Source organism: Hyperolius riggenbachi, chromosome 6 (assembly GCF_040937935.1).
Source record: "Hyperolius riggenbachi isolate aHypRig1 chromosome 6, aHypRig1.pri, whole genome shotgun sequence".
Taxonomy (NCBI): Eukaryota; Metazoa; Chordata; class Amphibia; order Anura; family Hyperoliidae; genus Hyperolius; species Hyperolius riggenbachi.
In genome coordinates this window covers 8,786,983-8,799,915 of record NC_090651.1, presented here as the reverse complement: position 1 = coordinate 8,799,915, position 12,933 = coordinate 8,786,983, and positions in this window count along the sequence as shown.

Below are 12,933 nucleotides of genomic sequence, written 5' to 3'. Positions count from 1 at the left end.
GCTACAATGTGCCTGCTGACTGTGATGCAGAGGGTCAAAGTTGACCCTCATAGTGCATTATGGGGCGAATCGAACTTCCGCAAAAGTTCGCTTGGTCCAGGCGAACGCGAACCCCCAAAGTTTGCCTGGAACCGTTCGCCGGCGAACTGTTCACTACATCTCTAGCGTACACACGCACTACTGTTGGCTAAAAGTCCGCCCAGCGGGAGGGTCTGACGGACCCGTCGTTGCCACATGTAGTGCGTGTGTACGCACCTTAAGACCCTACTGGTGGTGCCTAACCTTAAGAACCCGCTGGTGGTGCCTAATCCTAAACCCCCCTGTTGGTGTCTAACCCTAAGACCCTCCCGGTGGTGCCTAACCCTACCCCCCCCCCCCCCCCCCCCCGATGGTGCCTATACCTAATATTTGCAAAAATACTTTGTAATTTCACAATATGGCCGATTTTTGCAATATTTAAAAATAAATGTGTCTTCCCAATACAAAAAAAACACAAAAAGGGCTTGATACACAAAGCCGTGCTAACTGTTTAGCACGGGTCTGCGCACGCAAAAGTCCGCGATCGCGCGAATCACGGCACTTTGCGCGCGCAAAAGTCCGCGAACGGCACTTCACGTGCTAACTGTTTAGCACACCCGTGCTAAACAGTTAGCACGGCTTTGTGAATCAAGCCCAATGTGTTTCACTTTGTTAGTGCAAAAATAAGCGAAAAATGAGAAAAATCACCACAAACTTACTACAAAAAGATTTTTGATGGCACTTTTGCTCAAAAGTCGAATGTTATATTATTTTTGCTAAAAGAATATTGGCATTAAGTTAGCACCCCCACTTGTCCTCTCCCCCAAATACCCTAATTTCAGCAGACCATTACCCCCACTGTTCCCTCCCAAGTACCCCAATCTTAACATACAAATAATGCAGGAATAAAAGCTAAAAGCAAATCCACTCCCCTGGGAAAGCCAACAACCTTTTTCCTGCTCAGACCAGAGGATGAATCATTTTACAGCCACTTACACTAATGTGACAACGTCTTACCACCAGCAGCTCCGTTCATAAATTCACTTTATTTACACATTTCTGAAGATGTTTTTGTACACACTATAAAGCAGTAAAAGCAGTCATTATTAGGCCTGTCTGAGCAGGTTCTGGGTGTTCTGCGCACTGCAGACTCTGCTTGTCCATGTGACGGGGTCTAGGAGTTCAGATCTGCCTTATCTGATGACATTACAGAGCACCCAGCTCATTCTGCAAACATGAACGGAGCTGCAGCTCAACACCGGACAGGCCAAGGGGTGCCAATCACAGAAGCCCGCTGTTCCTTTTGGTAATTGGTGCTGATGGTCTCACGGGCGGGACCACGGCACTGTCATTGGGTCAATCACTGCATTTGATCAGTAGCAGTGACCTATTAGATGTCACTGTTACTGATCAAGGGCAGCGATTGGCCCAAGGATGGTGCTGTGGTAATGCCCGTGAGACCATCGGCACCAGTTAACAAAAGAATCAGCGGGCGGCTGTGATTGGCAGGTCTGGTGCCAGCAGCCCCGCCTGATTAGTCAAGTACCAGAGCTTCCCCTCTGACTGGCCATGGTGATCTCTCGCTGCCAGTAGTGTGGATTGCTTTGATAAGAGGCATATATCAACACTGCACATGAATATGATGTCATAAGGAAGGGGCGGCAGGTGCCAGGGACCACCCAAGGAGACAGAGCGGACAGACCACACAGGCTCCTACAGTATGACTTCATCAGCAATTCTAATGATGTTACAGGAGATTCAACCAGCTAAACGTCTTGTTAGGCATAAATAATTGCATTGCCTATTTTTACAATATTCACTTGTAAATGCTTCAGTCAGTGTTTGCCCATTGTAAAATCTTTCCTCTCCTTGATTTACATTCTGAAAGGCAGCTCTGCAGAATGTTTGTTTACTGGGAGTTCTAAAGCCAGTACAAACAATACCTGGTCTCCCGGAGTACTCTAGGAGGATAATTCCACAAAGCTAAACAGCCTAGGCAGTGACACCATGGGGGTCTGGTGACATACTAATATACAGCAATATAAAGTTATAGGAAGTTACTGCATTCTGCTATATGTCACTACAGGGTCTCTTTACTGCATTCTGCTGTATGTCACTACAGGGCCTCTTTACTGCATTCTGCTATATGTCACTACAGGGCCTCTTTACTGCATTCTGCTATATGTCACTACAGGGCCTCTTTACTGCATTCTGCTATATGTCACTACAGGGCCTCTTTACTGCATTCTGCTATATGTCACTACAGGGCCTCTTTACTGCATTCTGCTATATGTCACTACAGGGCCTCTTTACTGCATTCTGCTATATGTCACTACAGGGCCTCTTTCCTGCATTCTGCTATATGTCACTACAGGGCCTCTTTACTGCATTATGCTATATGTCACTACAGGGCCTCTTTACTGCATTCTGCTATATGTCACTACATGGCCTTTTACTGCATCCTGCTATATGTCACTACAGGGCCTCTTTACTGCATTCTGCTATATGTCACTACAGGGCCTCTTTACTGCATTCTGCTATATGACACTACAGGGCCTCTTTACTGCATTCTACTATATGTCACTACAAGGCCTCTTTACTGCATTCTGCTATATGACACTACAGGGCCTCTTTACTGCATTCTGCTATATGTCACTACAGGGCCTCTTTACTGCATTCTGCTATATGTCACTACAGGATCTCTTTACTGCATTCTGCTATATGTCACTTCACTACAGGGCCTCTTTACTGCATTCTGCTATATGTCACTACAGGGCCTCTTTACTGCATTCTGCTATATGTCACTACAGGGCCTCTTTACTGCATTCTGGTATATGTCACTACAGGACCTCTTTACTGCACTCTGCTATATGTCACTACAGGGCCTCTTTACTGCATTCTGCTATATGTCACTACAGAGCCTCTTTACTGCATTCTGCTATATGTCACTACAGGGCCTCTTTACTGCATTCTGCTATATGTCACTACAGGGCCTCTTTACTGCATTGTGCTATATGTCACTACAGGGCCTCTTTACTGCATTCTACTATATGTCACTACAGGGCCTCTTTACTGCATTCTGCTATATGTCACTACAGGGCCTCTTTACTGCATTCTGCTATATGTCACTACAGGGCCTCTTTACTGCATTCTACTATATGTCACTACAGGGCCTCTTTACTGCATTCTGCTATATGTCACTACAGGGCCTCTTTACTGCATTCTGCTATATGTCACTACAGGGCCTCATTACTGCATTCTGCTATATGTCACTACAGGACCTCTTTACTGCATTCTGCTATATGTCACTACAGGGCCTCTTTACTGCATTCTGCTATATGTCACTACAGGGCTTCTTTACTGCATTCTGCTATATGTCACTACAGGGCCTCTTTACTGCATTGTGCTATATGTCACTACAGGGCCTCTTTACTGCATTCTGCTATATGTCACTACATGGCCTTTTACTGCATCCTGCTATATGTCACTACAGGGCCTCTTTACTGCATTCTGCTATATGTCACTACAGGGCCTCTTTACTGCATTCTGCTATATGACACTACAGGGCCTCTTTACTGCATTCTACTATATGTCACTACAAGGCCTCTTTACTGCATTCTGCTATATGACACTACAGGGCCTCTTTACTGCATTCTGCTATATGTCACTACAGGGCCTCTTTACTGCATTCTGCTATATGTCACTACAGGATCTCTTTACTGCATTCTGCTATATGTCACTTCACTACAGGGCCTCTTTACTGCATTCTGCTATATGTCACTACAGGGCCTCTTTACTGCATTCTGCTATATGTCACTACAGGGCCTCTTTACTGCATTCTGGTATATGTCACTACAGGACCTCTTTACTGCACTCTGCTATATGTCACTACAGGGCCTCTTTACTGCATTCTGCTATATGTCACTACAGAGCCTCTTTACTGCATTCTGCTATATGTCACTACAGGGCCTCTTTACTGCATTCTGCTATATGTCACTACAGGGCCTCTTTACTGCATTGTGCTATATGTCACTACAGGGCCTCTTTACTGCATTCTACTATATGTCACTACAGGGCCTCTTTACTGCATTCTGCTATATGTCACTACAGGGCCTCTTTACTGCATTCTGCTATATGTCACTACAGGGCCTCTTTACTGCATTCTACTATATGTCACTACAGGGCCTCTTTACTGCATTCTGCTATATGTCACTACAGGGCCTCTTTACTGCATTCTGCTATATGTCACTACAGGGCTTCTTTACTGCATTCTGCTATATGTCACTACGGGACCTCTTTACTGCATTCTGCTATATGTCACTACAGGGCCTCTTTACTGCATTCTGCTATATGTCACTACAGGGCCTCTTTACTGCATTCTGCTATATGTCACTACAGGGCCTCTTTACTGCATTCTGCTATATGTCACTACAGGGCCTCTTTACTGCATTCTGCTATATGTCACTACAGGGCTTCTTTACTGCATTCTGCTATATGTCACTACAGGACCTCTTTACTGCATTCTGCTATATGTCACTACAGGGCCTCTTTACTGCATTCTACTATATGTCACTACAGGGCCTCTTTACTGCATTCTGCTATATGTCACTACAGGGCCTCTTTACTGCATTGTGCTATATGTCACTACAGGGCCTCTGTACTGCATTCTGCTATATGTCACTACAGGGCCTCTTTACTGCATTGTGCTATATGTCACTACAGGGCCTCTTTACTGCATTCTACTATATGTCACTACAGGGCCTCTTTACTGCATTCTACTATATGTCACTACAGGGCCTCTTTACTGCATTCTGCTATATGTCACTACAGGGCCTCTTTACTGCATTGTGCTATATGTCACTACAGGGCCTCTTTACTGCATTCTACTATATGTCACTACAGGGCCTCTTTACTGCATTCTGCTATATGTCACTACAGGGCCTCTTTACTGCATTCTGCTATATGTCACTACAGGGCCTCTTTACTGCATTCTGCTATATGTCACTACAGGGCTTCTTTACTGCATTCTGCTATATGTCACTACAGGGCCTCTTTACTGCATTGTGCTATATGTCACTACAGGGCCTCTTTACTGCATTCTGCTATATGTCACTACATGGCCTTTTACTGCATCCTGCTATATGTCACTACAGGGCCTCTTTACTGCATTCTGCTATATGTCACTACAGGGCCTCTTTACTGCATTCTGCTATATGACACTACAGGGCCTCTTTACTGCATTCTACTATATGTCACTACAAGGCCTCTTTACTGCATTCTGCTATATGACACTACAGGGCCTCTTTACTGCATTCTGCTATATGTCACTACAGGGCCTCTTTACTGCATTCTGCTATATGTCACTACAGGATCTCTTTACTGCATTCTGCTATATGTCACTTCACTACAGGGCCTCTTTACTGCATTCTGCTATATGTCACTACAGGGCCTCTTTACTGCATTCTGCTATATGTCACTACAGGGCCTCTTTACTGCATTCTGGTATATGTCACTACAGGACCTCTTTACTGCACTCTGCTATATGTCACTACAGGGCCTCTTTACTGCATTCTGCTATATGTCACTACAGAGCCTCTTTACTGCATTCTGCTATATGTCACTACAGGGCCTCTTTACTGCATTCTGCTATATGTCACTACAGGGCCTCTTTACTGCATTGTGCTATATGTCACTACAGGGCCTCTTTACTGCATTCTACTATATGTCACTACAGGGCCTCTTTACTGCATTCTGCTATATGTCACTACAGGGCCTCTTTACTGCATTCTGCTATATGTCACTACAGGGCCTCTTTACTGCATTCTACTATATGTCACTACAGGGCCTCTTTACTGCATTCTGCTATATGTCACTACAGGGCCTCTTTACTGCATTCTGCTATATGTCACTACAGGGCTTCTTTACTGCATTGTGCTATATGTCACTACAGGGCCTCTTTACTGCATTCTGCTATATGTCACTACAGGGCCTCTTTACTGCATTCTGCTATATGTCACTACAGGGCCTCTTTACTGCATTCTGCTATATGTCACTACGGGACCTCTTTACTGCATTCTGCTATATGTCACTACAGGGCCTCTTTACTGCATTCTGCTATATGTCACTACAGGGCCTCTTTACTGCATTCTGCTATATGTCACTACAGGACCTCTTTACTGCATTCTGCTATATGTCACTACAGGACCTCTTTACTGCATTCTGCTATATGTCACTACAGGGCCTCTTTACTGCATTCTGCTATATGTCACTACAGGGCCTCTTTACTGCATTCTGCTATATGTCACTACAGAGGCTCTTTACTGCATTCTGCTATATGTCACTACAGGGCCTGTTTACTGCATTCTATTATATGTCACTACAGGGCCTCTTTACTGCATTCTGCTACATGTCACTACAGGGCCTCTTTACTGCATTCTGCTGTATGTCACTACAGGGCCTCTTTACTGCATTCTCCTATATGGCACTACAGGGCCTCTTTACTGCATTCTGCTATATGTCACTACAGGGCCTCTTTACTGCATTCTGCTATATGTCACTACAGGGCCTCTTTACTGCATTCTCCTATATGGCACTACAGGGCCTCTTTACTGCATTCTGCTATATGTCACTACAGGGCCTCTTTACTGCATTCTGCTATATGTCACTACAGGGCCTCTTTACTGCATTCTACTATATGTCACTACAGGGCCTCTTTACTGCATTCTGCTATATGTCACTACAGGGCCTCTTTACTGCATTCTGCTATATGTCACTACAGGGCTTCTTTACTGCATTGTGCTATATGTCACTACAGGGCCTCTTTACTGCATTCTGCTATATGTCACTACAGGGCCTCTTTACTGCATTCTGCTATATGTCACTACAGGGCCTCTTTACTGCATTCTGCTATATGTCACTACGGGACCTCTTTACTGCATTCTGCTATATGTCACTACAGGGCCTCTTTACTGCATTCTGCTATATGTCACTACAGGGCCTCTTTACTGCATTCTGCTATATGTCACTACAGGACCTCTTTACTGCATTCTGCTATATGTCACTACAGGACCTCTTTACTGCATTCTGCTATATGTCACTACAGGGCCTCTTTACTGCATTCTGCTATATGTCACTACAGGGCCTCTTTACTGCATTCTGCTATATGTCACTACAGAGGCTCTTTACTGCATTCTGCTATATGTCACTACAGGGCCTGTTTACTGCATTCTATTATATGTCACTACAGGGCCTCTTTACTGCATTCTGCTACATGTCACTACAGGGCCTCTTTACTGCATTCTGCTGTATGTCACTACAGGGCCTCTTTACTGCATTCTCCTATATGGCACTACAGGGCCTCTTTACTGCATTCTGCTATATGTCACTACAGGGCCTCTTTACTGCATTCTGCTATATGTCACTACAGGGCCTCTTTACTGCATTCTGCTATATGTCACTACAGGACCTCTCTTTATTGCATTCTACTATATATCACTACAGGGCCTCTTTAATGCATTCTGTTATATGTCACTACAGGGCCTCTTTAAGTTTCAGCAATCCTCCAGCTCTGTATGGGATCACCATGTATAAACTAGTGACCTAAGCCCGTTTAAAAACGGGCTCTAGGTGTGTCTCCACTGCTCCCGCCTGCTGGCCCGTCCGCTGTGTGTCCTGTCCCAACAGCTGTCAGTGCTTGACATGCGCAGTAGCGCAAAAGCACTGACACACGGACAGGACGCAGGGACACTTGCACATTATTAGGTAGGATCTCGTCGGTTCCTTAGGCAGGTGTGTTGTGAAAGTCAAGGACTCTCCCTCATTCTGTAAAGCTGGAAAAGTCTCCCTAGGAGGAGTGATGAAACGTCTCATAGTGTCCAGTGTAAGATGTCTTATTTTACGTTGGAGAATTACCTCAATAAATTTGGCAGTGTGCTAGAAACACTGGTTAAGACACCCTTGATGAATCCAAACACCTATAAACTATTGTATGGATTAGAAGTGTATTGTCTTTGTCTTTCCTTCTCAGAGGGATGAACCAAGTTTAATGGAAAAGTATTTATTCATGCAAATAAGACAACGCGTTTCACAGGCCCTGGTCTGCTTCCTCGGGTCAATACAGAGTGCCTTGAATGAAGCAGGCACAAATGTGAGCGCCTCTGAATAGGATTAGAGCGCTCACACTCATGCAGCACCTACTGTACAAACAAGTTCTAAACCAACTTTCTAGGTTTTAGGATGTCACATCAGCTTTTTAAATGTAACTCAGTCTCTCTAATGTCACATATCTGCCAGAGATTTCATGGCTCTAGATCAGCTGTGACTACCATGCAGCGATGGTCAAAGACTTGCTACTCATTCTGGCTTTCATGCAAATTTAATGCAATTTGTATGCAATGCCTCCTGATAACAGAGACTAGCTACAAATAAATGAAACAGGTCTGGTCTGTGTGCCGTAGATATGTCCATCAATGTCATCATATTAAACTCTGCAGTGGGTGGGTCCGAGACCCCCATGTTCTGTCTGTCACAGTTCAGGTTTCCGGGGGCGGTCTTCTTGACAGGAAGTGGGTGCAGATGAGGAGGAAGTGGTGCTCCGCGGCTGTAGATAATGGAGGCCGGATTCTGCTTTGTTGATTGTCTCAGCTGTGCAGCGTCTCTTTATTCCAAGCAGGATTCCCAGGTCCCTCTTCTCTGCCAGGCGGGGCAACTGTCAGACAAAGCAACAGTCACTGAATGCCAGGTGGTCTGTGGGCTGACCATGAAGCATGGAGTATTGTTCTACAACATGTAAACATGCATTTCTGGCACCACGTAACCTGGCAACTAGGGTGAACATAAACACAGTGTTCCGGAACGCAGAAAAACACAAACTTGGACGGTGAACATCTTATGATAGTAATATAATGCGTTCACACTGTCAATTAGAACATGAACGTAAATCCCACAGACTGGATCGCAAATGCAAAGTGCCAACCTGATACATTTTTCCGCAACCGTATTGCAAACACACCGCAAACTGCATGCACTGGAAGCCTATAGCAGCAGACAGAGTCCGTTCCCACGAGGCTTCTCCAGAACGCCCACCCGTGCCATGGATTTGGTTCCGCCGCCGCCGTTCAGTGTACTGCAGGGTGTCGGAGCCCAGCAGAAACATGCAGCACCTCTTTGGTTTGCAAAAGTCAAATGGGAATCCCGCAGCAGCAGAGAAAATGGTTTATGGGAACCAATGAGCTAGGCAGTGGTGGGCCGAAATTTCGCATTCACAATTACGCATCGTAAACGTAATGCGAAATTTCAGAGAAAATAGTAATTCATTTCGAATGTAATAGTAGTATTTCAAAATTTTGCATAATTTTTTGTGTAATTTTCGTGAAATTTCGCATAATTTAGTGCCGACTTTAGAGGTCAAAGGACCAAAGTTGCTACATATGTTATGCAAAATAATGGGTATAAGTTACAAAAGGATTTTCCGAAAAGACCTTGTAGATTTTAAAAAATGCAAAGAAAAATGGTTTTTAAACTCATTTTTCTACGTTAAAAAAACATTTTTTTACTTGCATTTTTAAAATCGAGTTTCTCAAAAACTATAAAGTCCTTTTGCAAATTTTTTTTTTGACTTGTACCCACTATTCTTAACATATGTAGCAATTTTTGTGTCAATAGCATGGTGGGCTTTGCTATTCACTGCTAAATTCGGCACGAAATTATGCAAAATTTCGTTAAATTTTATGTAAATTACGAATGACTACATGAAATCAATTAGATTTGAAAATCGTAATTATGTATAAGCAAAATTGTCAAAAGAGCTAGGTCGTTGGTAGGTCGGATTGACATTGATTTTTTTTACACTCCAACAGAGAGCCCTGCTCTTCCTGTTCTTGTGGACGCGCCGGGACAGCGCGGGGACAGCGCGGGTGAGAAAGGAAGTGGCGCATGGTATGTCGGACAAGCAGACAGGTGGCAATGCAAATCAGCAGATGGAAACAGTGGGTAATGTGAGCAACACAAAGCAGACGCCAGCACATCCTGAGCGGATATCCTTAATACACTGTTTCCTCATCCGCTGCGTTTACGTTGCAGTGTGAACCCGCCCTTATAATCAATAATGAATATCCAAGAACTTGTGAGGCACGTGGCTGATCTGAGGCAGTAAAGTGAGGCTATGCATTCTCTTGTTCTCTGCATGTGAGGAGGACACAGCAAGAGGCATAACTACATGTTATGGAAACCCCACAATAAGCAAATTTAAACAATATCACCATGGACCGGAGTCATGAGGGCATTATATACTCACATATAACATACATGGCATACCTCATATGGGGGTTGATAGTTGCCCCCCACAGAGCTGAGCTGCAAGTCCCCAAGCGTGCTATTCATCAGAATACCAATAATTCTCCTGCAGGATCCTGTAACCAGTGATGTCACTTCCTGCACCTGCAGGGATCTTGTAACCAGTGATGCCATTTCCTGTAGTGATGTCATTTCCCATAGGAAAAACTGTGCAATACTTGAGGCAGCTTCCCTACAGGTTGCGCATAATACACATGCTCAGTGGTTTAATTGAAAGTGTCTTTAAGGAAAACCAAGCAAGTGGATGTCATATTGAACAGAATGGGGACAAAAAGGCCTCCTGGGTGCTATTCAGCCCCCCTGCAGCCTCTATCACTCTGCGTATAGCAGTAGCTCTGAAATAGCAAGAGTTTCCAAGGCTGGAAAGTTTCACAGTCGTTTGAGACGGGTGCTTTGCATTGTGTTTACCTAGAAATCTCTACCTGCAGTTGTAACTGGCCTGATATTTCGCTATTTACCAGTCTTGTTTACATAAGGAGCTTGTTCTCAGTAGAGTATATTTACAGCATACAGGACACAGTGGAAGTTTAATGGTCTGTAAAACTTCAGAAGATACTTTCCTTAAACTGGCAGTTTTCCAAGTCATAAAGTCAGAGCAGAACTACACACCGCGGTGCGGCCGGCAGCTTCTGTGACTAAACAATCTACACCGTGCAATTGCATCACAGAGTAGGGACTGCCTATGGGAATGGGGGAGATGAAGGAGAAGGCCAATTGTGAGTGGAATCAGGGTGGGGAAGGGACTACTAACCACAGATATCTGAGAGTGGTAGTCACCATTCATTAAGTCATATCTGCATTATTTTTTTATTTAGAACCAGAACCGGCAAACTTCCGGGGCTCGCGATCGTGGAGAACTGCGAATTTCCGGAAGTTCGATTCGCCCCCATAGTGCATCATTAGGGTCAACTTTGACCCTCCACATCACAGTCAGCAGGCACATTGTAGCCAATCAGGCTACACTCCCTCCTGGAGCCCCACCCCCCTTATAAAAGGCAGGCAGCGTCAGGCATTGGACTCACTCGTGTGCCTGCAGTAATTAGTGAAGGGATAGCTGCTGCAGACTCTCATAGGGAAAGCTTAGTTAGGCTCTTGTAGGCTTGTTAGCCTGCTCCTTGCTGATTCTTATTGCTAAAAAAGCACCCCACAATAGCTCTTTTGAGAGCTAATCTTGTTCTTGAGATCTATTTTTTTTTGTTTTGTTTTGTGTGGCCCACTTGCATTATATACAGCCCAGTCAGTCGCAGCTGGCCCTATGGCCCCTTGGTGGTAATTCCTACTGTGCCACTGCCAGGCCCAGCACATTCAGTGACTACCTGTGTGTGTGACAGGTGCAGATTTGTAATACCCATCACTGCATATAACTCTGTTGTTCACAGTGCACCCACCTACCTACGTGTGCACACGCAGTGTCCCTGTGCCTGTTCGGTACCTCTGTGTGTGTGAAAGGTGCACATTTGTAATACCTATCACTGCATATACCTACCTCTTGTTCAGTGCACCCACCTACCTACGTGAGCGCACGCAGTGTCACCTTTACCTGTTCGGTACCTATGTGTGTGTGACAGGTGCTCATTTTTTAATACCACTCACTGCATACCTTAACTGCACCTGTGTAACCGCACATTGTTGTACCAGCAGTCACTGCAACCTGTTCACTGCACCTGTGTAACCGTACATTGTATTAGTCAAGTCAGTGCATACCTTTCACTTCATCCCCCCAATATGGACAAAACAAGAGGCAGAGCTAGAGGCAGGCCACCTGGCAGGTCTGTTCGAGGTCCCGCTGTCGTGATTTTGTGCAGCCCCTCAACCAAACTACAGTGTTCAGAAGAAGGCAGGTGCCATCAACCCCCAATATTGTCAGGACGTAGTTGACTATTTAACACAAAACACCTCATCTTCCTCAGCTTCCACACAGAAGCGTGACATATCTTCCTCCTCCTGCTCAGATTCTGGCACCCCACTTAACACTCCGTCGGCAGCCATCACCAAAGTGCCATCATCCCAGGGCTCAGCGGTGTGGACATTTTTGTGTGTGTCTGCCTCAGATGAGAGCAATGCCATCTGTACTCTCTGCCACCGAAAATTGAGCTGTGGAAAGACCAAGACCCGTGTAGGGACAACTACCTTACGAAGGCACATGATTACAAAGCACAAACTCCAATGGGATGACCACCTATGGAAAAGCAGCACACAAAAGCAAAGCCACACACCGCAGTGTAAGATCCCAGGCCGCAATTATTTCTCAAAAAAGGCGATACCTAAACTGTGCTGTGATGTTGAAAGGCAAGTGGTGACATCTCTGGCACATAGCATTGGGTCAAGGGTCCATCTGACCACGAATGCCTGGTCTGCAAAGCACGGTCAGGCCTGCCCGAAGACGAAGTCAGTCCCCACACACAGCATCTCTGCCTGCACGCCGTGTGACTGGCTGCCTGGCCTGCCCCAAGAAGACTAAGTCGGTCCCCACACAGCATCTCTGCCTGCAGGCCGCCTGACTGCCTTCTCCGCCACCACTAATGGGGTCCAGGACTCCAGGCGGATTCCTGAATTTTTAAG